Here is a 5,434-nt window from a genome sequence, read left to right as displayed (position 1 = left end):
GCCTCTATTGTGTGTGTGTGTATATATATATAGGTTCAGATGTGGTACATTGACTGATTAATTAGTTAATTGGTGAAGGGCAGACAGCCACATTTTCACATGGGTTTATAATAGAATTACTTTGGTATATAAAAGGATTGCAGTGGTTGTTAGTGTTAGATTGTTGTGAGTAGATGTTGGGCTTTCCATTATATTTTATTAATGTTCTCAGGGCCCATGAGCCGCTGAGGCTGAGGCTGAGGCTGAGGCTGCCTGTCACAAATATCTTCTGAGTGTGTTTTAGTTTCTGTCTATACAGTGTAAAGTAATCCAATCAGTATTCAATTTCAATAAATATCATATCTGTCTGGTTTCATGGCAGACATTTGTCACCTGGAGATTACAGGTCTGGATCCCATTGAGGTCAGGAGTCAGGAGAGACAGAGAAACCTTACGTGTGACCTGACATGAACCGACAATGCTGTCATGAAATCATCTCAAGGTACCTAACAACAAAATAGGGCAAGGGTTAAAGCAACAGAGATACAACAATTTATAAACAAAGAAGAACAGAATGAAAAATGTATAAAAGTTACTTTGTAAGACCAGAAGTGAAAGTGTTGCAGATGTTTACAATCACATTTGTGCTAGGAAATCATTCCAAAGTTCTTGGAGCAATAAAAACAGAAAACCTTTATCTCAGGTGTAAAAGATGCAAACAGTTCATGCGTGTTCATGTATTTAGTTTCAGATCTGAGCAGTACTGATCATGTTTGGGGACTCCAAACAAGCAAACCTGGAAAAGACAAGACCACACAGTAACTTCTCTGCTTCACGCTGGACAAGATAATATTCTGAGAATAAGGAAGGATATCTTCACACTAGAAAGAAGGGAAGCTTTCAAGATTCCAAGACATCAACAGTCAACTATAGTTGATTACCTTCCTGGCAAACTTGAGTACAGGACATTTTAATTGGAGCACTCGCCAGTGTCTGTCCCACCTGGTCCATGTAGCTGATTCAGTAGCATGATGGAGAATATCAGATAGCTGGAAAGGGGGAAGGATTACAAATCTGTTTCCCAATCAGGACAAAAAAGTGACAATTATTTACTATATCAAATCTTTGCAATATAATAGTTATGTGGAAAATGCTACAATAATTAAACTGCAAAGCATGCCTTATTCAGCATGATACAGTAATAGCTCTGAATGCAGCACACCCTTACCTACTTGTGCAGTTGAGATCTAAATCTTCCAACACAAGGTGTTAACAGTATGATACAACCTGTTGTTCAGGGTGATTAATGGAGTGTGAGGAGGACTAAAGCAGCAGTTAGTAAATTGGCTCTAAATTAAAGCACAGCCATTTTTATTGCACTCATTAAACATCCTGTGTACTTCAGGGAGATTACAACTCCAGCTGCGGTCTGTGTACCACGAGCGACTGAAATGACATGAGACGCTTGAATCCAGAAGCCACAAATAATTCCTCACAATACGTTAGTAAGACCCCAGCGAGGCTGTTGTGTAAAAGTTTACAGAGTTACAAAAAGATATACTGTAAATATATTATAAAGTCACCTTTTTCTGTATGTGCGGCGTGGTGGCTCTGTGGCTAAGGATCTGCGCCTGTGGCTGGAAGGTTGCCAGTTTGTATCCCGCGGCTGGCAGAGGAATCCTACTCCACTGGGCCCCTGAGCAAGGCCCTTAACCCCAGCTGCTCCAGGGGCGCCGTATAAATGGCAAGTTGGGGTATGTGAAAAAATACAAATTCCTAATACCAGCAATTGTAAATGGCCAATGAAGTGATCTTAACTATACACTTACAAGGGTTGTTGCTGAGGTTTCCTTTTGCTGTATTAATCCAGGAAAACAGGTTTCATTTCATTAACAGAAAACACAAATGTTATTTTCTAAAGTTTTTTATTGAAATTCTGGGTAAAATGCATTTTCAATCATGTAATCGTGTATTCACTTCCACGTTCACAAAAGGGCCTTTCAATCAAACTTTAAATGGCAATAACATCAATTCTGTGTTTGTACTGTGGCTACATTATGAAGAAACAAACAGAGGATTTTTATTGGGAATACGAATGTCTGCTGGTCACATAGACACACAGCTTTAATCTGCATGTGGTGCACCTTACCTTCTGTACTTACACCACATGGAAATTGAGCTACTGTACAGTAGCTGAGTAAAACATAATTTTTTTTTATTAACAGTACCTTAATAACTGTCAACATACTGGAACATCACAGTCCTTTGTCTATGATGTTCATCCAAAGTCTATGTTTGGTCCCCTTCAGGCCATTGAAGAAATGTGCTTTTCATCACTTAAACACTTCTGCAAACTAATTTTAACTCTGGAACATGCTGCATGCAATTTCATACCAGACAGTGTGGTATGACCTCTTCGAATCTGGGGATAGCATGGTAGCCCCATGCAGATAACACCCCAGGAATTGACCCTAGGGTTCTAGTACAGCGATCACTACACCACTGTGCTGCCCCATTAAGTATAACAATTTCTTCTTATTCTTATGATTATTGGACCAGGCTCCATAAGTTATAAATTATTGAAAAAAGGTCAGCTCAACACAACCCTAGAGATAGTCAGGCAGTGTATCTCCAGGTAGAGAGAGGCAGTCAGTGGAGGAGGAGTTATTATCAATGAGTTATGGTGGAAACTAGAGTGAAATTGCAAAACCTGCTGAAAGCTCTTTCTCCTTACAAATGTGACAACTGCTTTTAGAATCTCAGTCTAGCTTCTGTACTACAAACTGCTAGAAATCTGTGTTTAAAGAGGTCTGTTGTGTTGTTGCATGTGAGGCTCTGAATGGTCTACTTTTTTGGGAAAGGGTGTGTCTAATTATTTTCACCATATTTTTAAATTTTTAAATGGGGCTCAGGTGATTATGCTGTATATTGCTTTGCTCCTTATTTCTTCATTTATTATTTCAGCTTTGGTAGATCCTTTCTTCTAACGGTTCATTAAAGTATAGATAAAGTGAAAAGGCTGATTGATACTTCGCTCGCAGGGACACTGGGCTAGTTCTTGGTGAGACTGCTGATCAGCTGTTCTCTTGAGAGCTTGGCAACGTGAACTTAAACAAATGAGCTGTAATGTAAACATTCTGAGTAGCAAGCAACCCTAAACTGAGTTCGAAAGAGGAGTGTGGCGTAAAAGATGAGTCTTATTTACAGATAAGTAATGGGAAAGTGAAAATGTTCCCAAATTCCAAAAAGGTAGGTCAAGGACCGTGAGATTTGCCTCAGACATACACGCTACAGGCAGTACAGTACAGTACGTCCATATGGTCCTTCAAAATATGGCTTGATGAAGCTTTAGGATCAACAAGCTAGCAGCAACCTGACGAGTTTACAGGAGAGATCATAAAATATACAACAAAGGAGGTAGAATTATCTGTAAGAAGAACTAAAACTGTTTTGTATGAAGCATTTAGGCTAACCTAAATTAGTTTCATTTTGTGTGCAAGGAAACCTCAGTGACAGTGCATTTTAGCCAATGGAATGCTGACAAGTCAAAACTTGATACTGAAACCATTCCTCCCCAATATTTTGCTGAGTACAATGGAAAAATAGGCACTTAACACCCACAGCTACCTCAAAGCTCAGAACAAGCGCAGCAGAGCCTGGTTCAATATTCATATTGACAGAGCAGAAAATAGATCTTGTGTTGTGGATGTTCTGTCCTTCTTACGGTAAAGCTGTAAAGGCTGCCCTATTCAACCCATACTGTGTTCTCTTTTTTAAAATTTATGATGATGTTCGTCCATCGATGTCGATGCAGACCACGGCTATCAAGAGATTATTAAGATTGATTCAACTGTGTCCCGAGGTGGCTGATGAGTCCAATCTGGCCACAAATATGGCATGTAAGACCAGTGTTTGCTGTGGTATTTATAAGTTTAAATAATACTGCTGATAGATACTTGCTGTAGACATTTACAAAACTATTGGATTGTTTTCACTTTTACACCTTGTTCAGCCAAGAAGCTGTCCCGCCACAATGAAATTTTCAGAAAGCGTCAAGTTTTAAATTATTTCCTGATCTTCCTAGGGGGACTGAACCAACTTCTCAGTCATCCTAGTTGTGTTCTCAGAGACAATTAAGCACACATGGTTACTGATATTCCTGTATTGCTGAGAGCCAGTTTTAAAGTGCTCTTTTGAACGTAAGAGCAGAAGAACGGTTACAAATTAAAGGAGACTATTTGCCCCATCTTGCTCATTTGTTTGCAAGTACAGTAGCTTCCAGAACCAAGGACCTCATACAGGGTACTTGCTTCAACAACATGCACAATCGCTTCTGTTTTCACCCCCAAATACATGGCCTTTCTCTTTTCTTTTGTTGTTTTTTATCCTTGCTTGATGTTTGGCCCTGATGTTGTCCTCTGAGTTCACTTTGCTTCTGCTTTCCAAACTAATAATTCTATCAAGGCTCCCCTTTTGTCTCCGTTACAGGTTAATCTGAACTTTCAAGATATTCTTTGCAGATCACAAATTAACACTGTTGATTTTCTGAGAAAAGATTGCAGAAGCACAGGGTAGTGAGGTCTTGTTTAAGATTTGAAAGTGCATAATTCATTCCCATTCATAGTACCCCTGAGAAATGTATGTCAATTCACACTTGAGCTGGAAATGGATGCCCAAGCTATCTGGTGTGTAGACGAGGCTGATTCAACGATTTGTGGTTTTTTTTTCAGAAACATTATTGAGTATCCCATTCCTGTTACTGAATGGGCAAGAGTTTATTGATTGCCTTATGCCTTAAGTCATTTCATATCTGGCCTAAAGTTAAGAAAGCCATCCTGTGTGAAACGGTTTTAGAACTATAGAATTTGAGTCTGAGGTTCTGTATGTCGCTGAAGCTGTATGAAAAATCACCAGTTGCATATAATGGTGTATAGTGCTATTTAGTGCATGCTCTAAAATACTGATCTGAAATAAAGTTATTGGCAACACTGGAATCCATTCATATCCATAAATACGTCATTTCTGCCAGTGAAGGATAAAATTAATTATTTGAAATCACTGGTCATTTCTAATATTTCAAGATAGGTTAGAACTTTAATATTTGAACCGTTCAATGATTCCCTTTAATTTGTGAGGCCTGCTGTATTTTTCTGTAAGGTTGGCCACTGTAATGTTGCAAATGTTAATATTTCAAAGAGTCTGAATATCACCTTGAGCTTTAATATCTGATCCTATTTTTAAGAACATTTGAATTTTACTCAGCACAAACTATATATAGTAACATCTGTAAAAACTGAACTTATGAAATCCTACATTGTAGTGGAATTAATTCCACTAATTCCTCTAGTCCCACATACTATAAAGCATACAGTAGTATCATATGATCAGTGCCAGAGATTTGGTTTTGATACATTTTATTTCACAGTGTGTTGCAGGTCATTTTCTTTTGCTGTCT

The 5,434-nt window shown here is 38.5% G+C and overlaps 1 long non-coding RNA gene across 1 annotated transcript; it reads left to right on the top strand.

The window, feature by feature from the left end:
* Window positions 1–393: 393 nt before the first annotated feature.
* On the top strand, window positions 394–2,377 carry LOC138225593 (uncharacterized). Its single transcript, XR_011184055.1, has 2 exons — window positions 394–481; window positions 725–2,377. It is a non-coding gene; the product is annotated as an uncharacterized lncRNA (long non-coding RNA).
* The last annotated feature ends 3,057 nt before the right edge of the window (window positions 2,378–5,434 follow it).

The sequence above is a fragment of the Lepisosteus oculatus genome, chromosome 2 (assembly GCF_040954835.1).
Source record: "Lepisosteus oculatus isolate fLepOcu1 chromosome 2, fLepOcu1.hap2, whole genome shotgun sequence".
NCBI classification, from domain to species: domain Eukaryota; kingdom Metazoa; phylum Chordata; class Actinopteri; order Semionotiformes; family Lepisosteidae; genus Lepisosteus; species Lepisosteus oculatus.
Note: the sequence above shows the minus strand (reverse complement) of the source record. Positions and strands in the feature narration are given on the sequence as shown.